The sequence below is a fragment of the Mesoplodon bidens genome (genome assembly GCF_964165515.1).
Source record: "Mesoplodon bidens genome assembly, contig: HAP1_SCAFFOLD_303, whole genome shotgun sequence".
Classification (NCBI taxonomy): domain Eukaryota; kingdom Metazoa; phylum Chordata; class Mammalia; order Artiodactyla; family Ziphiidae; genus Mesoplodon; species Mesoplodon bidens.
The window spans coordinates 203,530-227,161 of record NW_027672243.1 but is presented as its reverse complement, the minus strand read 5'-3'; the positions used below and the strand labels follow the sequence as shown (position 1 = coordinate 227,161).

The 23,632-nt window shown below is 41.6% G+C and overlaps 2 pseudogenes across 2 annotated transcripts; one reads left to right on the top strand and one right to left on the bottom strand.

The window, feature by feature from the left end:
- Positions 1-604: 604 nt before the first annotated feature.
- On the top strand, positions 605-3,595 carry LOC308610441 (dipeptidase 2-like; annotated as a pseudogene). Its single transcript has 6 exons — positions 605-1,104; positions 1,408-1,537; positions 1,761-1,902; positions 2,203-2,272; positions 2,393-2,569; positions 2,949-3,595. The product of its transcript is annotated as a dipeptidase 2-like (transcript).
- An 11,467-nt stretch (positions 3,596-15,062) lies between these two features.
- Positions 15,063-19,263, bottom strand: LOC308610446 (3-hydroxyisobutyrate dehydrogenase, mitochondrial-like; annotated as a pseudogene). Its single transcript has 2 exons — positions 19,252-19,263; positions 15,063-16,152 (listed from the first exon to the last, which is right to left on the bottom strand). The product of its transcript is annotated as a 3-hydroxyisobutyrate dehydrogenase, mitochondrial-like (transcript).
- Positions 19,264-23,632: the final 4,369 nt, after the last annotated feature.

The window sequence follows — 23,632 nt, the reverse complement described above, 5'->3', positions numbered from 1 at the left end:
GAGCACCTGTGGCCACAGAGACACTGGCACGCAGCCCTCAGGGTGGGCGGGGCCGGCTGCAGGCAGATGGGGACAAGGTGTGCTCCCGGGAGGCCTCGGGCTGAAGGTGGCCCTCTGAGAGAAGCACCCCAGCTTGGACAGGAAGGTTACAGGCCGGGGAGAGCAACCTAGGGCGCCCCCTCAGAGCAGTGAGAGTGGGAAGAGAGGCAGGGGTGGAGGGAACCCGCGATGGGAGGTGAGTGGGCTCTCCGCAGAGGCCAGCTTAGTCCGCAGGAGCTGCCTGTGAGCAGGGGGCGGGAGGGCACTGCCGCCCTGTGGCTGCTGGGCTTCCCGGATCGCGGCTCTCTGCGCACGGGTTGCAGGGTCCTGTGACTCTGTATCCCCTCCCTCAAACCGCCCCCCTCGCGAGGCCGCGCCGCTGGGTGCCCTGTGTCGACAGGCAGAACCCCACTGCCCGCCCCCTCAGACCCGCCTCTGCCCGCCTCGATGGTCCCCGCGCACTCAGCCAGCGGCCTCTGCTGTGTCTGCTGCTCCTGCTGGGTCTGCTGCTGTGGCCGGTTACCGGTGAAGACCACGCCGGGCACCTCCAGCACCCCAAGTCCGCGGGAGCGCACGCGGGCCCTGATGCGGGACTTCCCGCTTGTGGACGGGTGGCTGCAGTGTGTGCAGGCTGCTGGGGGCCGCTGGGTGCCTAGCCTGGCCCCGGGGAGGGCAGGAGGTCCGGAGCATGCAGAGCTAGTGGGGAGGCTCCCTCACACCACCCCTGGATGTCCTCTCCATCATCTATGGATGCCCTTCCCCTTCTCTGTCATCCCCTCCCTGGTGGGAACCCCTCAGCCCAGGCCTCAGCTGCTCCTAGTATGGTCTGTGTGACAGTGGGAGGTGGGGGACCCACAGGCTGGCCCAGGCCAGGCAATGTGTCCTGCCTGATCCCAAGACCTAAGGAGCCCACCTATTTGCCTTGACCTCCCTCCAGCCACAACGACATGCCCCTGGTCCTGAGGCAGTTTTACCACCACGGGCTACAGGATGTTAATCTGTGCAATTTCAGCCATGGCCAGACCAGCTTGGACAGGCTGAAAAAATGATCTCGTGGGTGCCCATGTACCAAAGGGACACACAAGGTGCCACCATGGCTGCTGGGGAATGTGGGGCAGTTTGGGGGCCTCAGAGACCACAGGTTAGTCACATTGGAACTAAGTTACCATAGTGACCTAGAAAGTGCCATGCCATGGATGCTGGGGGAACAGGGGTCACAGTGAGCCAACCTGACGGGCATCCAAGTACCACAGAAAAAGCAACGCATTACATGTGACTTCTGGGCACAGTGAGTGTTGTGCCAGCTGAGGAGGCTATGAGAAGCCCAAGGAGCTCCAAAGCCCAAACTAAGCCCTTGCCTTCCCTCACTTCTGGTGAGCCTACGTCCCATGCCGGACCCACGAACGCGATGCTGTGCGCCTCACCCTGGAGCAAGTTCACCTCATCTGCCTCATGTGTGCCTCCTATTCTGAGCTGGAGCTTGTGACCTCAGTTAAAGGTAGACGGGGGACTTCCCTGGTAGTCCAGAGGTGAAGACTCCACGCTTCCACTGCAGGGGCCTCGGGTTTGATCCCCGGTGGGGGAACTAAGAGCCCTCATGCTGCGCGGCACGGCCAAAAAAACAAAAAAAAATGGTAAAGAGACTGGTGGTGGTAGGTGTTAGGGACTTCAGTTAGCTACCCCTGCCTCTGAAAATGATCATCTGACCTACCTGCCCCCAGCTCTCAACAACACCCGGAAGTTGGCTAGCCTCATTGGTGTGGAGGGCGGCCACTCACTGGACAGGAGCCTCTCCATCTTGCGTACCTTCTATGCGCTGGGTGTGCACTACGTGACACTCACCCACACCTGCAACACGCCCTGGTGAGCACAGTGCAGGTGGTAAGGGCCCAGTGAGGCAGGGATCTGCCCAAGATCACGCTGGGCCCAAAGCAAGTTTACCCCTGGGATCCAGCCCTGAACCTGCGGTCGGGAGGGGAATGGAGGTTTGCAGAACAAGACTGAATCCCCAGAAGGGCCCTCCTACTGCCAAGCACAGTCCAGTCTGGGTCCCTCCTCTTGCACCAGGGAGCTGCAGGTGTAGACGGTTCGACAGAACCTCTTTCTACGCTCTTGTAGCCAAGTCATGGCCACCAGTTAGACTGCCTCCTGGCCATCCTGCAGGGCACAGAGCTCAGCAAAGGGTATCCACCCCTTCTACAGCAATGTCAGTCGGCTCACTGGCTTTGGCGAGGTAAGGACCCGGCTTCCATACCCTGCCCCACGTGGATGTACAGCCCCGCCTGTTCCCTACAGATAAATACACACAAGATAAATGCAGCCCTCATGCCCTCTCCCCATCCTGTCCCGGCAGAAGGTGGTGGCAGAAATGAACCGCCTGGGCATGATGGTGGACTTGGCCCATGTCTCGGATGCTGTGACATGGCGAGCCCTACAAGTGTCACAGGCACCGGTCATCTTCTCCCACTCAGCTGCCCGGGGTATGTGCAAGAACACTCGCAATGTTCCTGATGATATCCTGAAGCTTCTGGTGAGAGACTGCCCTGGCCCTCAAACCTAAAGCAAGACATTCAAACCAGGAGCCCTTGAACCTGAGCCTCTTCTCCCTCCATTTCCTCAAACGCCAGGTTAAATATCTTCTGCCCCCAAAACCCACGGTCCACAGCCCCTGAACTCTTCAGCCCTAGGTGGGGGTCTAGGTGGTAAGATACTCCTCCAAACCCGGAAACCCAGGGCCAACACACCACCCAGACCAGGGCTGCGGCTCCTCCATTCACACAAACCCAGAGAGGAGACGACTCTGACCTCAAAGCCAGGGCTGAACACCTTCCTCACAGGGGCCGAGAGAGTGAACAGGCAGCTGGCTGTGCTGGGGGCCAAGCTGACTGTCCACGGGTCCACCCCTGCAGAAGAAGAACGGTGGCAACGTGATGGTGCCCTTGTCTGAGCGGGTGCTGCAGTGCAACCCGTTAGCCAACGTGTCTACTGTGGCAGGCGAGCCTCACCCTGGGCTCTCTGAAAACTCGGATTTGGAGCTGAAGCTGGGTCCAAATTTAGGGAGGACTTCAGAAGAGCCCCAGTGGTTTGACCCACCTATTGGCAATAGGTACAGCACCCAAAAACCCAAGAATGGACAGTACACAGCACCTTGGTGCCATGTGGAACTGGAGCCACAGAATCAAAACTGCGATACTGATGGGTATCAGGGAGGCTGTCAGACACTGCTTTATGTCAAACACATAAAGAAAATATCCACTATCAGAACCGTTGGTTGACTGACATTTTTTCACATCTTTCTGACAAAATTCGTGAAGTTGTGAGTACCTCAAGCGTCATTACACTTCTGTTCAAGATGGAATCTCTGGCTCACAATCATTGTTTAGCTTCTGTATATTGCAGTGTACATGAAGGTCTGTATTAGTCTGGTTGGGCTGTTATAGTGAAATACTATAGACTGAATGACTTAAACAGCAGAAATTTATTTTCTCACAGTTCTGGAGGGTGGAAGTCCAAGATTAAGGTATTGAATACCATGAGAATTGGTTCCTGGTGAGAACAATCTTCCTGGCTTGCTGATGGCTGTCTTCTTGCAGTGTCCTCACACGGCCTTTCCTCTACGAGCAGAGGGAGAGAGATCTCTGGAATCTATTCCCCTTCTTATAAAGGCATCATCAGTCCCTGTCAGATTATTTCCTCACCCTTATGACTTCAGTTAACTTCAGTTACCTCCCTAAAGGACCTATCTCCTATCTTCTACAGTCAAATTAGGAGGGGCTTCAACATATAATTTTTCAGGGGACACAATTCAGTCCATAACAACAACTTAAGATAGCTTTCTCTGATTTTCAGTCTTTCACTAATACCTCCCTCTTTGTCTACGAATTATTCAAGTTTCCTTAAATTTTTTTTTGATTTTCTTACATTATCCCTTCCCTTTAAAGGCTCTCTTCACTTCTTAATTGGCATTTCTTGCAAATGAAGGCAACTTTCCTCACAATACATTGATTACTCTCCCCACTGTAACACAGCATCTTCTCCCATGACTTTCCTGAAATGGTTCCATTTCTGTTCATAAAAGTTTAGTCATCCAATCAGATGCTTTATTTTCAGTTCCCATAGCATTTTGCCTTTGGGAAACAACTGACTCCATTAAATGGTGCTTCTTTGAAAACTACCTTCCTTTATGTTTTATAGCAATCTTATGATTTCTGTTGGCATACCACCTAGCTTCTTTCTCATCATTCTTTTTATTTTTATTTTTCAGTTGTTTCTCTCCTCACTCCTTAGCGTTAGATACTACAGACAGTTGGCCTTCTTCTCATCTCTTATATACTCTCTCTCTTACTCCAGCAGCTTTGTTTACCATTTAATATATTATCTGCCAGGCGCCTTCCATCTGTTACCAACATCTCTCCCTCTGTCTTTGTCATTTCAGCCTTCGCTATGCTCTCTGAGCTCTCACAGGCAGATCTATTGAACACAGGAATCTCAGTGGAAAATACGAGTACGTTATTTCTCTACTGAGTAAAGCCCTTACAGATCACATGGTCCTGATCCATCTTGCAGCCACGTCATCTGGACTATTTGACCTCCCATGTCACAATAGCAGAGGACCAGACAAGAGGGACACTGGCTCCTAATGACCTCAGCTCAGAAGTGATACACTTGATTCTGCTTCTTTGCCACTGGCCACAACGAATCAAAGAAAACAGTTGAACTACAAAGGAGGATGAAAAATGTAGATAAGCACATAGGATATTTGATGAGCACTATCTCGAGGTGACATCACCTCCCATCAAACTTTTATTTCACAGAGAAAACACAGACTATAAAGCAAAAACACCCCAAACTAACTTTTTCTCTTTACGTCCATGAATAGCTTTTCGACATAGTTTATCAATACCTATTCTCACTTCCTCAGTATCTTCCATTCATTTTCCCACCTCACTGGGATTGTTAAGGTTTTCCTCTTTAGCGATTTTATTTTGGCCCCCTCCCATTAAAAAGCTGCCCTCCTCCCATTAAAAATTACTCTTGCTTGATGCCAAGTAATTCTCTAGTTACCTTTTCTCTCTTCCTAATTTCACAGTGCAGTTTATCAAAAATTGTATTTATTCTCACTGTCTGTATTTTCTTATCTTTATGTACCTCGTGACTCACACAATTTTGCTCTTTTCTTCTTACTTATCTGCACTGGAATTGCATTCACCAACATTTAATTTGTGGTTAAATTGACTGAATATTGTTTGGTCCTTCTGTCACCTTTCAGCAATATTTGATTTTGTTGATCAAACTTGTCATCTCAGAAAAATCTTTCACCTTAACAACAGTAGCATCTTAACCTGCTACTTCTTCCTCCTGCCTCTGGACATCCTTATCTCTTTCACTGGGCACTCTCACTTTGCCCTCTGCCAAGAGATGTGTATTTCTCAGAAGCTCTCTTCTGCCCTTGATAGATGGTCTCATCTACTCTTGTGATTCCAGCCACCATATATATCACAGATCTTGACCTAAAACGCACATCTCTCTCTCCTGAGTCTCTTACAAACTTAACTAATTGCCAACTGAACAACTCTGCCCAAATATAACATGGACACTTAAAATTAATTATGTGCTGTTACTGAACGATTAATTTTACCTTCAATACTTACTTCCACTATTCATCTCTCTACATCATTTAGACCACCACTATTTGTACACTTGTCCAAGTTGGATACTGGGGGAACACTGAAGACTCTGGACTCTGACAACCCTCAGAATGGGAGAAAACAGTTGCAAACGAAGCAACTGACAAGGGATTCATCTCCAAAAAATATAAACATAAATAAATTTGTAAACTATATAAGCAACTCATGCAGATCAATATCAAAAAAAACAAATACCGTATAATATCACTTATATGTGGAACCTAGAAATATGGTACAGATGAACTTATTCGCAAAGCAGAAATAGAGACCCAGATGTAGAGAAGAAACACATGGATACCAAGGCGGGGGGAAGGGGGGGATCAATTTGGAGATTTGGTTTGACATATATACACCAGTATGTATAAAATAGATAACTAATGATAAACTATGGTACAGCACAGGGAACGCTACTCAATGCTCTCTGGTGACCTAAATGGTTAGAAATATTAAAAAGAGGAAATATATGTATAGGTATAACTGATTCACTTTGCTGTATAGCAGAAACTACCACAACATTGTAAAGCAACTATACTCTAATAAAAATTAATTTAAAGGAATAATAAAACTCTGGACGCTGTATAATCATCCCTCACCTTCACAATTAATTCAGTAACCAAGTACTCTCTAACCTAAATTCCTACTCTCTCTCAATATTGTCTACTTTTATTCAAGCCTCTTGCCACTACTTGGTTCTGAGCTACATTTTCTCTTATTTATGGAACATAAACAGTCTCTTAACTTTTAACAGAATAAATCTTTTAACAGAATAAATATTCATTGAGTACCTACAACACTGGTAAATAAGGACATTGTTCACATGCAGTTTACAATGTAGTAGGGGCAATGAACTATAAAATAGAACTTTACCTCTCATAGGTAACTGGACAGCCAAGTTTTATAAGAACACGTAGAAAGGGAATTTAATCTCTAATGGAAGTCATGAAAAGCCAGAGATTCAATGTTTATTTTGAAACTTGTATGATGAGAGTGCATTAACCAAGGATTGAATGAGTAAAGTATGATACAAATTGATGACATTACCTGGAGAAAGTTCAGCAGTAAGAGAAGTCTAACCCTGAAGTCTACTGAGTATTGCTGAAAATTTATGGAAGAAGGAGATGCTAAGTAAGGATAGAGAAAGCAGATGAGGGTGGACTAGTAGGCAAGAGCACAGTGCTTGAAGCCTTTTCCCCAAAATTAAAGAGAAGCTATCAAAGAGCTCTAAGCTGTTGAGTGAAATTTAGGTTGCAATGCAGAGAATAAACAAGACAGAAATAATACTGGAGTCAGGGAAAAAGTGAACTGGGATGTTACATCCGAGTAAGAAATGTAAAAGATATGACAATGGACATAGAGAAGAATGGACATATGTGTGTGTGTGTGTGTGTGTGTGTGTGTGTGTACATATATACACACATATATGTGTGTATATATATGTGTGTGTATATATATATATATATATATATATATACACATACATATATATATATATATATATATATAGTATAATTATGACGACTCTTAGGGATTGTTCCAGAGTTTAAGGGTGGGGAGAAGAGTAAAGAATGACTCTCAGTTTCTTGCTTGGTTAATTGGGTTAAAACAGTTTGCAATAAAAAAGATTTAGCTTAAGTCATTTAATCATTTTAAGTGCATTCTGAATCCTATACAAATAAGTTTGAGAAATTTAAGAAAATTGTGTTTCCTTAAGTTTTGCATATCTTTTGTTATTCCATGTAAATTCCCTTCTTTTTCATATGATTAAAGAAAAGTTATGAAAAAAATAAGAGAGAAATGAGAGAAAATAAGATCTTATGAAAAATTATGAATGATCTTTATCTGTTTTTGTGCTTACTGTAATTTCTTACTGTTTATCTCTCTATATACATATTCTGAGATATCTTCTCAGACCTGCTGAATCAATCTGTGAGGAGTAAGTTTAACTAATCACTCAGATGAACCTAAAATTGGTTCATCTACAGGAATAACCAACATAAGAGAGTAGTCATGGTAGTCTCAAAATTAGAGAAGACTTCCCAATTATTCCCATTATGTCCAAGACAGAATATGAGCAGGTACTTCAAGTATCCGAACTTCGTACGATTAGATTCTGCAAAAGCATTTTAAATAGGAAAAATACATAGAAGAAAGGTTAAGACAAAACTTCCCCAGGATAAAATGGATCCCATATTTTCACCAGATGCCTTTACTTAGGAAAAAGAAATGTTGAAGAATTGTAACAGTATCCAACCTGGAAAACAAAATACAGAAATTTTCACCACTAAGCCTGAGCTCTGTACAACTCTGATTTAGTGTTTTTTCAAGCCTTACACAGCAGTCTCTATTTTTAAAATATTTATAAGTAACCCATTTTGTAGGAAAACACCTAACTTTCATCATAAGAATTATGACACTTTATACTTTTATTCCAGCCTAACTTTTATACTCTATTTTCTACCATTTGGCAACTTATACCCTACGCTCTAGTCAAAAAAATCTCAGTTACAATCACTTAAACATATTGTGTTGGTTCTCAAGTCCAGGATGTTCCTTCTGCCTGGTATGCCCCTGACCTTCTCTCCACGTGGAACATTCCTACTGACATTCAAAACCTAATTCCAAACCCCCTCATTGTTGGCATTCTCTTTAATATCCCCTATTAGCAGGGTTAGTGACTCTAAGTTCTGTTTTACAAAGTTACATTTTTATGATCTATTTATTTAATAGCCTCTCCCTATTTGATTGTAATGAGTTGTTTATGCATCTCTCACACTCTCTTTTGAGTTCCTCTGGCCTTTATTTTTTCTTTTATCTCTTACCCATAAGCACAGTGCTTGCCCCATAGTACGTGCTCAACGTGTTGGCTGAGTGAAAAAAGACACCTTTTAGCTCTCTAATCATTTGTGAAATGTCATTTAAAATGACATCAGATTACCCTTTGTTTCCTAACTTAATTTCTAGTACTATAGAATGTACACTCAGAACACCGTCAGTGGCCTACAGAAACAGTGTTCTCACTGGACTTCATGCATATAGTCAACCCCCTTATAACTTTCTCTGGCATACAACTGCCAGACATGTTATTAAAAGAAAATGATGTACCAACCCCTCACCTATTGGAAAACTTCCAGAAGCTCTCCATTCCTTATTGTATCTTTTCTACTTGATTTTTCAAATACCTCTGTCTTACTTCATCTATTCAGAACTGGCTTTTCTACCTTTGCTTTCATTTTCAATTTCATTCATATCATTATCTGCACTTACCCATAGAACCTAAGCATATTTTAGTTTCTTATGCAAGTTTCCTCACTAGAGGTCAAAGGGGCAAGGACTATTGTGATAAAATATTAAATAAATAGACGATAGGACTTTGTTCTATTGGTCTGGGAAAATTACTACCTGAAACAAAAGAATTCTGGAAACTGAAGGGGTCAGACCAGTCAGCTTTGTTTACTTCAGACTCAAATCAATGTCTTGTCTTTACCTGAGCTCTGGTTACATTTAGAAAAAAGTACTGTAAATACAGTGAATGAGCAAGGCCACTATCTGAGACGTGTCTGGGTCCTTAGTATAGTAACTGAGGGAATGGTAAGCATTGGTCAATGTTTGCTGATTGATGACTCAATAGATCTGGTTAAGCCTCACCGTCAGAATTCCAGATTTTTTAACAAGCTTCTCAGTCTTTTCAACCCAAAGAAAAAACTAAAGAAAACCAGATGACAAGAATTTCAAATTATAAAATATCCCGATTGTCAAATTTAAATAGGGATATCCTGTGCAATGGAGAGGCTGGCTGGTGCCAATTTCACATTTTGTTCTCTAGTGTCTGGACGAAGCCTGCTCTGCCAGTGAGCTGACAGGTCGAGAGCACTCCAGCTTCCACAGACACCCGAGAACTTTCTATTTTTCATGGTGTTCCTACCTTACCTAAGGGAAGGACTATATTCACAATGAAAAGAGTTATGATTCATCACCAGTAGAGAGATTCTTCCACTTTCTGGGTGCCCACGTTAAAAGTCTGGTATAGTCAACACTCCCTCTAACATAGATCATGTATTGAAATGAGAAAACCATCACCTAATATGGCCAGAGAGGTGAAGGGACTTGGCCCAGCTGAGCCCAGGAGACACCACTAATTCAAAACCTCAACCATTAACACAGTGATTGTGATCAAGGAGACTTACAGCACATAAGAGATTCAAAGAGCATATTAATCCACCTCTGGCAACACTGCCAGTTTAAAAGAATGATGAACCTTCTCTCCCACTTGATTCAACCTGGCTATGTATTATACCACTCTAAACGCTAGCAGACTCTATGCTATGGCTTCCATTAGGTAGCACTTAGTATACATGAAAACTTTCTTCAAGAAGTAATTACTTTTGAAACCATAAACATTTCAGTTGGGAAAAGTGAAAAAGAAAGGAGGTGCAAGTAAAGGGAACTAGAAAAAAATAAGAAAATACCCTCAAATATAAACATGTTGATTCAAAAAATAATTTAATGGGGATTTAAATGATACTAGGTGAGCATTTATTCTGTTTCTGCTTTAAATAAAGCATTCTGTTCTATTTGTTAGGTGTTGTACTTGTTTAGGATCTAATGTCTGTTAAAAACCTCTCGAAAGAGATGTATTCATTCTGGTATCCTAAGCACCTATCTGGATGAAAAGCACAAGCAATGGGAAGTCATGGGGCATAAAGGACCTTGCAAAGGCTCTGAAATCCATCTCTTACTTATGGCCTTTGAGACTCAGCCTCCTCCTCTATGTAGTGTTCATAAAACTTAGTGGAGATAGAACACTAGGGACACAGAAGGTCAAAAGAGGTATTTACTACGACTTTCCAAATATCTTCCTTTAGGAAAACAAATATATTTTATTTGCAATGAGGCTTTCTTGTGAATTTTATTCTTCTAAAGAAGAATATTTTTTAGTGAACAATTGATTCGTTTGCCTCCCTGTGCTACTTTATTGACAATACTCAGGTAGGGGTGGTTTTCCCTCAAGCAGTTACCTCCATGTGATTTGTATATCAGACCTTCCTAAAAGCATGTTTTCCTGCTCTTTCGTTCCACCCCATCCCAGCTCTACTTCAAATATTGTGATCCTCTATTAAAATGCACAGAACCCTGGGAAAATAAGGAGAAGCAAAATGTTTGTCACTCCCAGCTCTGGTATGCATATATCAGAGGCTAAATTATAACTGATGAAGACAGAAATGGGACCCATATCTGTCTGACTTCAGAAACCAGAAGTGTAGCTACTACAAGCTGATGAATGGGAACTCAGATCAAGGCCTAGAGTGGAGAGGAGTCTTCTGATCAGAGGGGGAAAGTAAACAAAGGGCAGCGTTTAATTATTTAATAATAAGTAAGAGAATGACTAGGGTGTTTTTACAGAACAGGATATAATATTGAAATAAAATCCCCCAAAGTGACACAGAAACATAATGCAATCCTCTTAAGCTACAACCCTTCCTAAACCAAACCATACCATTCTCTTCACACATCCTGGAAAGTCAAAAGAAAGGGGATACTGATCTGCATCACACTGGCATTAGAAGCAGATCTAGTTTTAATGAAGTATTACTTCAGGGACTGAAGTTTCCCCCCAAAAAGGGTAAGCTTTTTTCTCAAGAAACATCACTGTGTAATAATCAAGGAGCCAGGGATGGTGGTATTAATTGTTCTAAGTACAGGGATTTGTTTTGCAGAAAGAAGTACCAATCAGAAAGAGAACTGACCAATAATTACTTAACAAAACTGCTTCAGAAGTAGATTTCTAAATCTACTTTTAGACTGATAGTTAGAAAAATCTTACTAAGTTTATTCATTTAGAGGAAATCTGTGCAAGCCTCTGAAACCAAGAGGTACTGTATCAAAAGAGATAAGGTCACTAGACACTTATGTAAGAGCTACTTCTTCCTCAAATGGCCACCATTAAGAGGAGGAACTATTTGCTGTATTTTCTGACTATTACGTTACCAAGAAGTAACAATGCACCTTTAGGAAACTAGTATGAAAGAAAAACATAATAAAATTTTTTGCAGGTGACTCTTTGATCTCATAGGTGTGTGTTAATTTTCCAAAGTTGGCACTGGATCCTGCCTTTACAAAATGCTCCTTGAAATATCACATTGAAAATCTTCTCTTTTACTCCTTATTGTAAACACTGTGTATGTTTTTAAGAAGACCAATAAAAAATATGGACTATGGGGCTTCCCTGGTGGCGCAGTGGTTGAGAGTCCGCCTGCTGATGCAGGGGACACGGGTTCGTGCCCCGGTCTGGGAAGATCCCACATGCCACGGAGCAGCTGGGCCTGTGAGCCAGGGCCGCTGAGACTGCGTGTGCAGAGCCTGTGCTCCACAACGGGAGAGGCCACAGTAGTGAGAGGCCCACGTACCGCAAAAAAAAAAAAAAAATATATATATATATATATATATATATATATATATATATAGAGAGAGAGAGAGAGAGAGAGAGAGAGAGAGAGAGAGAGAGAGAGACTATGAAATTATTTTTCCAATAGTGAAATTGTGGAGAATACATCTTGCATTTCTACTGTATTCCCGCAAAAACAGGAAGTTCTTTTCCACAAAGACTCTCATCAATGTTAACTCTGGGAGAGAAGTATTTGTAGTTGTCTCATGCTTTGTGGTGAGAGACTCGCACTTTTCCCCCTGTCTCTATTGTGGGAAACAGGGCACACTTTGGGCTGAGAATTCATGCTGTGGTCGGAAAAGAAAGAAACGAAAAATACCCTCATTAACACTGCTCTTTAACAAGTTCAGCAAATGGGCTTCAGGCATTCTAAACAGCAGCAATTAAAAAATAACTTTAGATTTCATACATTTCTTCCAGTAGGATGAAAAGCTGAGGTATGTTAACTTTAATTTTATGGTTTGCGTGAATACCGAGTTCGATTACTCCCTGTCAAAGCAGAAATCAGCCTCTTACAGGGAGTAAGTGCTAATTAAGCAAAACAGAGTAAGCATGTTATCTGAAGTATATTTGATTCTTTCCTGTGCACTTTGGCTGCACAAGCTCTAACCACAGTTTCCGGAGGGACCATCAGTGCTCCCTAAGAATGCCAATGCAGTGTTCCGTCCAGTTAGTGGGGTGCAGAGACCAGTCAGAATGCTGATGCTTTCCACAAAGGAGATGGGGCTAGGGAGGCAAATGCAATCAGGGAGTATTAGCTCTGTCTTGTGCGCCTGCTACAAAACCGTGTCCTCTCAAGACTGCCCTATCCCTTCTTTGCTTTATACGTGTATGTGTAAGTTTGTATATGTAAGCTTTACAAGTCTCTCCTAAGAGAAAACTGAAAATGCCCAGGAAAAAGACAAACTGCTTCAACAGAGAAAGGTCTCTCTGTTCCAGTTGAAGAGGATATAGAGTTAATAACAGGAAATATCCATCCCCTGAAACTGTATGAAACATGGATGCTTCCACAATTTACTCAAGGTCTCACTGACCAGGCTATAAGTAATTTTAATTATTATTTCTTATGATTATGGTTGATAAAAAGTCTCAGTGGTATGCTAAAAATCTTTAACACTTGTTGACCTTTTTTCTTGATAGCTTTCCTCCTCCCAGGCTCCAGCCAACAGGAGCAGTAACAGATATCCAGATCTTAAGAGGATAGAAGTATAATGGTGCACTGAATATGGAAAGGAAGAACCAGTAATGGTTCCTATACATTCATAACGCGAATCAGCATCAAACTAAGCTTCCCCAAGAAGAAGCTGACAGCAAATAGTTTCTCCTCTTAATGAATTGAGGAAACAACTTTGAAGTTATCCGTAGCCACCGCTTCTGAAGCAACCAGTAGCTTTGCAACTATTAGTTTACTTGTATTAGATTAATTTATATTAGAGTTTATTTAATGCAATTGCTCACAAATTTTAAACCATTTTGTAGAGTAGTGTTCTCTATCTGTTTAAATGAAATGCTTTCCTAAGCTCAAAATCAGTGTTTTTATGTTGTGTAAATTATGAAATTACTGTGAAATATCTGGTAAACTTGATAGGAAACCCCAGATGTCAGCACTTTGCTGGGCAAGATTTAAAGTGGCCCACACCATTAGCCCTCATCAGGAGCAGTAGCAGTGGGCTAAGTCATAAGGGCACGCCCGTCCATTACACTCACCCAGGATACTGTGAGTGAGAAACAAAGGGCAGTCAGACAGGGACCTCTATGCTCAGATTCCACTGCCAAGAAATGGCCTAAGTCAGCTCTTGTTGTTGAAGAAAATAACCCTTTAGCAATCAGACTGAATCCTATTTTAAGTTTTAGAGGAAGAAGGATACTATTTAAACATTGATGAAATGTGCCTCTCTTTTTTTATCAGCATAGAAATCTATTTGAATTCAAAAGAATATGGTTATATTTAGCATAGTGTAATAATTATCTAAAGCACATATCATCGTTGGCTCTGAAACAGTTCTAAAGATGTCATTCTTTTGAAGTCAAAAAATATGCAGTAAAAATGGACAAGGAAGCAAAAATATGAAAAAAACAAGTTTGCTGAGTATGGGAAGTTGTTACAAGAGGGGCACAACAAGATAATGTAACAGAGTCCAAATTACATAACATGCAGCAAGGAGTTCTCTTGCTTTAACAACTCCTAGAAAATAAACCAGTAATCTCAATGCAAGAATATCACCACTGGGTTATTTAACAGGACAAATTTTCTGAGGGACACAGGTAGTAACTCACTATACTTCCCCTTTCTCTAATATCTTTTCTCACACCAATTTCTTTTCTTTCCTCGAGGATAGATTTTATCCTGTTGAAAACAATTTTAGTTTTATTTGTAAAGTGGAGTAAATAATATCCTGAGTGAAGTAGGCAGCGTTTTAGCTGAAGATGCTTAGGAATCAAACTTTTGAAAAAGGCCAATCAGCTAGCTAGCTAGCAGTTACCATCAGTGGCTTGCAGAGAAAAAAATTACAGATGGTATGTTTGCTAAATAGATAAAAAGAATAAGCAGTTTAGAATGGGTGAAAAATCCCAGGATCTACTGTGACCTAGACCAGAGGTGCCTAAACTTTTTGGAACCAGGGACCGGTTTCCTGGAAGCAAATTTTTCCAGGGAGGGGGGGCGGGGTGTGTGAGGTTCAGGCGGTAATGTGAGCCATAGGGAGCAGCAGATGAAGCTTAGTTGGCTTGCTTGCGACTCACCTCCTGCTGTGCAGCCCGGTTCCTAAGAGGCTGTGGACTGGTACCCGTCCAAGGCCAAGGGGTTGGGAACCCCTGACCGACACACTCAAAAGCAGACAGTTGACCTTTGATTAAGCCCATTTTCCTGTGGAGTGAGCCATAAGGGGCTCCAAGACACAGTTTGGTTTCAATGTTTCAGTGTTCACAGCCAGAGGGCAAACTCAGAATGTCTCCTCCTCTTGCAAAAACTGGACCACGGATGAGAAGTCTTTTTTTTTTGAGTAGCCCTTCACACACAACATCCCTGCAGATCTGATGGGCTTGACTGCCCAGAAGGACTGGGCTCTTTGTGCTGGTAGCAGAGTCTCATGCTAATCCCAGATCCTTAGCCATTAGTGTTGCTCCGAATCCGCCCTGATAGTAATTAGCCGAGGGAACTCCATCCATCACCCCAGGTACAGGATTATAAGTGTCACTTGACCAACATTGTCCTGAGCTCGTATTTAGGATTTTAGCCAAGAGTTTTGGGTCAAGCCCTAACCTGAGTCCCAGATTCATAGCTTCAGCAGTTCCAATCCTACTAATAGCTAACAGCAAGTTTTTGCAGATCTTCGAAGCCTGGCCAGTCCCAACAGCTCCACGATGCACCACATGGGAGCCCATGTACCACAGCAGCTCAACCCCTCCCATCCTAAGTGTGAGGTGGCCAGATCGAGCCATTCCCACACTACCAGAAACAGGGGCATCCGTGAAAACCGCTCCCATTTTCTCAACTTCTTTGGCCAATTCTCCGAAAACCATAGGATCAACAGTACTGGAATCTATTAATAGTGAGTCTTTCTTCACTTTTTTTTGAATTCCATTTGCTCCACAATAAGCTTCTAGTGCATTGATGCATTGTAATAATTCTGTCACCTTTTTCGGCTACATCCCCTGCAGAAGACACTACAGGGTTCATCTGCATCTAGAAGCTCTTTGCATGAATCAGGGAACACATCAACAATGGTGAGTGGCTAGCCATGTTTCATGAGCTCTTTTGCCACTGGACTCCCCACGTTGCCTACTCCAATGAATCCAACTGGAGTCTTGGAAGCTACTGACCTAGAACACAGCGCTGCAAGGCTGGCCACCACTGGCTGCTGCAGACGACTCCCTGTACCGGAGGCCAGAGGTGGCTCCACGGAGACGGAAGGAGGCTGCCACGCTGCCCGCGCCCCTCCTTCCCACGGTGACCTCCTCGACTCCCGGCTCACCCACTGGCTGCTATAGGGTGCGTGATGCGGAGGGCCGGCTCGGCTGTGGCGATTCTTAATACCTCTTTGGTACTAGGTTACACATACAGTTTCACCTAGTGAGCGATTTAACAGAAGGAATTTTTTTCTACGGCATTTTTGTGGCACAGCAGATAGAAGCGAGGTCACTATTTCTTTGAAAAACTGAATTAAAAATTTATAGAAAGTCATGATTCATTCTACAAATATGCTGAGTCAAAGAAACGTGAAAATTGATGCGATGGAGGAAGAGCGCTAGACTTCCCTGATGCTCAACTGGCACCTTTCTTCTGGTGTCAGAACATGGTTGTGTAACTCCTTTAATCCCAGTGGATTTTCCAAAAATTCCAGAATCTTCAGATTTTGGTAGCCTCTGTTTACTGCCTTTGCCCCCCTATGCCAAACCCCACCCCACCCCGCACACATTCATTTTTTACCAGTTGTCCTCCGGGGTGTTTTTCTTTATAGAGTTATTGCAGCAGTTTGTTAGACTACTGACCCCCAGTGCAAATGCCCCTCCCCCCGTTTTCTCACCCTGTGTAGTTTTGTTCCACCTTGACCTGGGCTTGGTCACGTGACTTGCTTTGGCCCAATGGCATATCAAGAGCTGAAGCTTGGAGAGTACTCGTGCTTTAGGGCTTGTCCTCATGGAAACCTGACATGTTAGGAAGCCTGGCTAACCTAGTGGAGACTAGGCACAGGCCACAGCCAGCACCAATGGCCAGACATGTGAAAGCAACCAGCCCCAGTCCAGCAACCAGATGATGGCAGCCTCAGTAGTCACCTCAGGTGAAAGCAAGATAGATCCACCCAGGAGATCCCAGCCCATTCTGCTGATTCACAAATTGTGAGGAGATAAAGTGCCTGCTGTTTTAAACCACCAAGCTTAGGAGTAGTTCATCACACAGGAAGAGATATAACTATCTTTACTGTTAGATTATCTTCCCATTTTATACCATGTTTCCCCTCAAACGACTGTTCCTTAATCCAAGATTCTAGAAAAGAAATAACAACTGATGAGGCTGATAGAGCCTTAACATTTTTTATAAGTTTTGTAAACTTTTAAAATAACTGTTAATAAAATCAATATTTATTTGATCACAAAATTATTTTCTTCAGTTGCCTTAAGAAGTAATGCAGAATTGTACTAAGTTTATACATTTGGAGGCTCTAAAAATGTGTTATTCCTTGGATTCAAGTCCTAGTGTACTTTATGTGGGCATTCACGTTTGCAAAATGATTCCAGGAAAGTTGCGATTTCATTTTACAACTTTGGCCTAAGGAGTCTTATGATATTTTACCTGAGAAAAAGAACACATTAATTCCACTTCCAGCTATTAAACCCATGGCTTCCTGTATTTTCTAAATTCCCTATCAGTGAAGAAGACTATGTATAGCGTACAAGACTGTCATGATTAGGAGGAAGGTAGTACAGAAAGAGCCCATCAAATTAGGCATTGCCCAGTCATGTCAGTATACTAACGTGGTGAGCCACAGGCAGCTTGAAGCCTGGAAAAAAGACAGATACAGTGTAATGATTATCCTAAGGATCCGGATAATGATTCCCATGATTTTGTTTTAAATATTAATGGCAGAGGATTCTGGGGAAATGGTGGTGGCTACAGAGAAGATTTTTATCCCTGAATATGCCACCCCTCCCCTAAATACACAACCCCCCACCCCCACAAAGAAGAAAGAAAAGCATCTAGGATAGCAAGATCAAAAACCCACAGACAACATCTACAACAAGGTGTCCACATTAACTGCAACATACAGCCAGGTAGGAACAAACCAACAACAGGAAAAAGACCTACATATGTGTATCCCAAGGTGTGTGGGAGGAAGACGAGGGAAGGACTCTCTCTCTCTTTAAGGAGAGCCAAAGGTTACTATGGTTCACGAACTCACTGAGATTGAAAAACTCACTGAGAACAGCGGCAGAAACCGGGAGTGAATGTTGCAGGCTCCACTTTGCAGCTGAGTGCAAGAACTTTGAAATGTTCTGAGGATGCCAAGTGTTCTGGGGTCTGTGAAACCTTGACACCTATCAAACCAAAGCACCATTCCAGAACAAATCCCCATACTCAACAAGGACAGGAAAGAGGAGGCCTGGGTAAATGGGCATAGGAGGGCCGAGGAGGAAGATTTTAGAAATTTTAAGGTCATTTTTTAAAATTATGTTGTGGGGCCTCCCTGGTGGCGCAGTGGTTGAGAGTCCGCCTGCCGGGACACAGGTTCGTGCCCCGGTCTGGGAAGATCCCACATGCCGCGGAGCGGCTGGGTCCGTGCACCATGGCCGCTGAGCCTGCGCATCCGGAGCCTGTGCTCCACAACGGGAGAGGCCACAGCAGTGAGAAGCCTGCGTACCGCAAAAAATAAATAAATAAAAAAAATTATGTTGTGAAAATAATAGAAGATAGTGAGCCCTGGAGTTCTGAAGCTAGAAATTATATTCTGATCTATGTTTCCCTCCTAAAGTGGAAACTTATTTCATTTAAAAATGAGCGACAGAAGAGTATTCCATTCACATCCTGTAGAAAATCAGTGAGAAAAAAAAAGAAAAAAGAGGGGTGAAAAGAAAGTTCCAGCAAATCCTGAAAACGTCACAGAAAGACACGTCCACAGAACAAATGAAATTTATTGCCTGATATTGCGGAAAAAGTAAAAGAAATTTTCAAAGGAATAGAAACTGGTTTTAAGAAAAACATAAAAGAAATTAGAAAAATTCAGAAATGAAGTGATTGGAGAATAGCAAGATTTGAAAAGGTGAAAAATTCAGTAAGTAATTTGTTTAAAAAAAATCATGTCTCGAGAGAAGGTTAAACTAGAAGGAACACAAGTTTGAATAAACACAGTGGATAATGTCTCCTTGGAGAAACAGCTGATTTCAAATCCAGCATAAGAAACGAACAAGATGTTCCTGGTACCTCTTGTCATATAAGAGAGCTGGGAAGACTTCAAAGACTACTGTGGTTGTGTGGAAAGGACTCAGGAGCCAACTTGAACAGGATCCGTGAACCTAAGAGGGGACAATCTCTGCATCGATATTTATAACAACCTCACTGAAAACAACAACAAAGCAAGAAAATACCTCATTAGTCATCTTTGGAAGAGTCAACCTTTCTCTCTCTTGTTTTTTCTTTTTTTGTAAAACTGGTAAATAAAATAAAAGAAACATTTATTCTTCCTTTCCTAATTAAACTGTAACTCAGGGCAACCAAGTAGTTGATGAAATAATGTTCTAGCTAGTAAATGAATAATCATCTAGTTAGTAGAATATCACCATTTGGTACCCTTAATAAATTAATGGATCTAGACATTGATCATTAATGGCTGCAACGTCACAGTAAGACAGACACTTTATAGTTCCTTTTGGAATTCATCAGTATTATCTATGAAGTAAACTTGACCAAAAAAATCACACCTGAATTATGTCAGTGCTCTAGATCTATCTACCAACTGACAGTAAATACATGGACCAAAGGAGCATGATAAACATATAAGCAGAAAGGGGATGCAATCAGCATAATCCAGACAGTTGGGAACCCTACTGGATGAATGCTTTGAATTCAAGGACAAATACTTGCAAGAAAAATGAGCAAACTGAGTTCTTTTAAACCTATACTTTAAAAGAAATTGTGTTTGGATCAGCAATCAAATAAATAATGGTTATTAAAATAAAAATACATTTAGAGGACAATCAAGGAAACATGAACTGACTGGCTATTTGTTGATATTAAGGAATCATTATTATTTGCGGATGTGTGATAATGACATAGTTGAGCTTAAAAAGGGCAGTTCTTGCATTTTAGAAATATGGATACTGACGTTTTCACTGAGAAAAAGAAATCTGGGATTTGCTTTAAAATTGCTGGGGATGATGGTGGTAGTAGTAAGAGAGGGTGCAGAGACAATCTATTGGCCTGAAATGGACATTTGACGAGAACAATGGATGAAAGTTTCTACTTCTTTCTCTTTATTTCTGTAGATGTTTGAAATTTTCCATACTAAAACATGTTTTATAAATGTAGATGGCTTGCAATGTGCTCTTCTGAGCTCTCAGAAGGCAAAAAGCCATTCTTAAATTAGGAGCTTTCTTCTCTAGCCAAGAATTCTAATGATAATTTTGTCCCAACTGGCCAGTGCACTCAGATTGCTCTGAGATCTGTTGGTGGGAAAAAAATCAGCACAAACAATAAAGAGGCTCTTCAGTCTTAGAAGAAAACAACAAAGAGTATAAAGGCTGCTGCTAGGTCTGGGGCAATAGTGTAGTTACCAGTATAAGACAAAATATTAGTTTCTTCCAAAATCCACTTGTTACTACTGTGTATACTTTTGCAGCAAAGTATCTTTTCTACGTTGTCAGCATTAAAGTAAATTTACTATTTAGGTAGCATTTAAATTATCATATACTCAAAGCCTAGAAAGAATCCCCTAGGCTGAAATGACGTTAAATCTTAGTTGGGCCATTGCAGTGTATTCTCCAGTCTTACTTGCTTTGTCTATAACTGTCGTAAAAAGGTGTGAGGAGATCTGCCAATATTAATGCCAGGATTCAAAATGAGTTCTTTGTAGCTTGCTTCCTTCAGGATCTTCTGCCCTCAGACCCATGTATTTACTTAATGCCTCAGATTATTGTATATGTCACATCTTTCCAACTAGAAGACAAGCTCCTTTAAGGGCAGTGACTAGTCTCATCAACATCGAATTTACTCCAACACCAGTGCTTTCAAAATGTGTGTTGTTTAGTATATGTCTGATCGTAAGAAGTTATAGAAACAATTCTACTCTAACTAAATAATAATGATACTACTACTACTATTTCTACTACTACCGCTAATAAAATGTATGAAATAGAGTATAAATGGGAAAATAAAGATCACACTGGAAATCCCAGACTATAAAATGAATGATCCCAAAGCCACTGGCCAATCCATCGACTGTAAACAGTTACTTGTGAATTGGTCAACATTTAAATGCATAATTGAGAGAAGGGTTAAAACAAATTTTATTACCAAAAAACACAATTTTTATACCTACAATTTTTGAGCTCAACTAACCTGTAGTTTTAACAGAAATAGATGAGATTCAAAGTATTCATTCAGTTTCCTAAGTGATCCATTCCCTATCTTTCCTTATGAAACAATCAGTTACAACTCTAATAATTTGTCAAGGATTCACCAATCTCTACTTCCTTTATTTTCCAAGGTTTGGTATCATTACAGAATCAAGTCCTTTGGCGGAATTTAATAGTTTCAAAATCCCTCAGCAATATTATTCACTGGGATAAAATAATATGAAAATTTAACAAACACTGACTATGTGCTGAGAAATGATCCTTCAGTGATTCACTCAAGGTGGAGACTAGCATTCAGGCTACACCTGAGGTAGAATTTGAATTCCAAAGTGGACCTTTAAACCACAGCTCATCTTCTCTTTTTAAAACCATCAGAAAGAAGCCTGTTGCCTGACCTTTGAGATTCTGCAAAGAGACCATATTTAGATCTTTTGTCTCTTTTAACTTCCCTAGTCCCCTTCTCTACTTTCAGAATAGTGATTCCCAGATAAGTACAATGAGTTCAAACAGTGTGGTTAAAGGGGTAATTAGTCTGTTCTGCAGCCAAGTTACTCACAGAATAAATAAGTTGGCTTTCACAGTTGTTAGCTTCTTCCTGGGCTTTGTTTAGAGGGGTCTCAGCTCAAGCAAGCAACCTGTTAGCAGCCTGAAATAACTCTGTGGAAATCTAATGGCATATATGTAAAATATGTCTATGAAACCTTTTATTCAATCTTAGGTGCATAATTTTACTACTTCTTTAGGCCTGGAAAAGGATATTCAGCTACAAAAGGACAGAAAAGAAAATGTGTAGAATACCGCATGCCCTCCTCACACCCTAGAACCTTATTTTACCCGTTTCATCAGAAAATGATGTATACTGTAAGAAACATTTTTTAAATTAGTTGATCAAATATTTAAGTGCACTAAGTCTCTGTATTTATTAAAGCAAATATAGTTACCTTTCTGTCCCTTTCTAAAAGAAAGCAAAAGATACAGTTCTTTTTTCTTAAGACTCAGGGTTTATGGATATTAATTATTACACTATATTGACACCCAGACATGTTTATAGGAGGCTTTTGAGACATACAGAGCTATTTATTCCCATACCAAATGGCACTTCTTTTTCCTCTGCCTTCTGCTTGTATTTTTTCTGTTGCGATTATATCCTACTGAGGCTGCTACATGTCTTTGTTTGAGTTGAGGTTCTGAAGGTAAGACTGTATAGTCTCCTTTTTACAGAATAATAATGGGTTTTATGACTGTTTGCCTTCAGAAGCCTCTTTTTCCACTCATTCTCATTTCATATCTATGGTGAGGTGTCGAAAACAGATGAGTTAGTTCTGAACTGGTGATATATAAATCAATTATTATTTGATTCATATTCAAGGCAGCTCCTCCTAAAATAGCGGCCTTCCTGCCTGTGGGATGTAGTCTAACCTACTGCCTGGATCTACACCCACCAACATCCATATTTTGTCTATTGTTACCTTGGACACTTGTAGGAACTGAGTGAGTTTCTGTTTCTATAGTGTCCATTGACAGACAAATGAATAAAGAAAATATGGCACATATGTAGAATGGAATGTTATTCAGCCTTAAAAAATAAGGGAATCTTGCCATTTGCAACAACTTGGATGAACCTTGAGGGCATTATGCTAAGTGAAATACGTCAGAGAGAGAAAGACAAACACTGCATAATCTCACTTTTACGTGTAATCTAAGCTGCTCTCACAGAAACCGAGTAGAATGGTGGCCGTCAAGGGCTGGGGAGTAGAGGAAATGGGGAGTTGTTGGTCAAAGGGTATAACCTTCCAGTTATAAGATGAATAAATCCTGGGAGTCTGATGTACAGCATGGTGACTATAGTTAACAACACTCTATTGCATACTCAAAAGTTTCCGAGATAGTAGATCTTACATGTTCTCATCACACACACACACACACACACACACACAAAAGGTAATTGATTGTGTAAGGTCATGGATGTGTTAACTAACCTTATTGTGGTAATCACTTTGCAATATATACATGTATCAAATTATGATGCTGTACACCTTAAACTTATACAGTGTTACATGTCAATTACATCTCAATAAAACTGGAAAGAAGAAAAAGATTCACATGGAGAAGGGTGAGGCTGGTAGAAAAAAGCCACTGCCTTGAGCAGTGGGCGGAGGTGGGCGGAAAGCCATGGGCCTCTATTAGCACTGCTGGGTAGGTTCTGTTCCCACGTGTGGGGAGGGGGTAGGACAGCACAGCTGTGATCCTTATTGCAGACCCTAGGCAGCCTCAGGCAACTTTTCAAAGTTAGATGCTGAAAACCAATAAATGAAACTATAAGGAAGAATTACATAAATGCCTTTATTCTACTTCTGGTCCTCTTGGCAACTTTTTCCATCTAAAAGCTGCACCC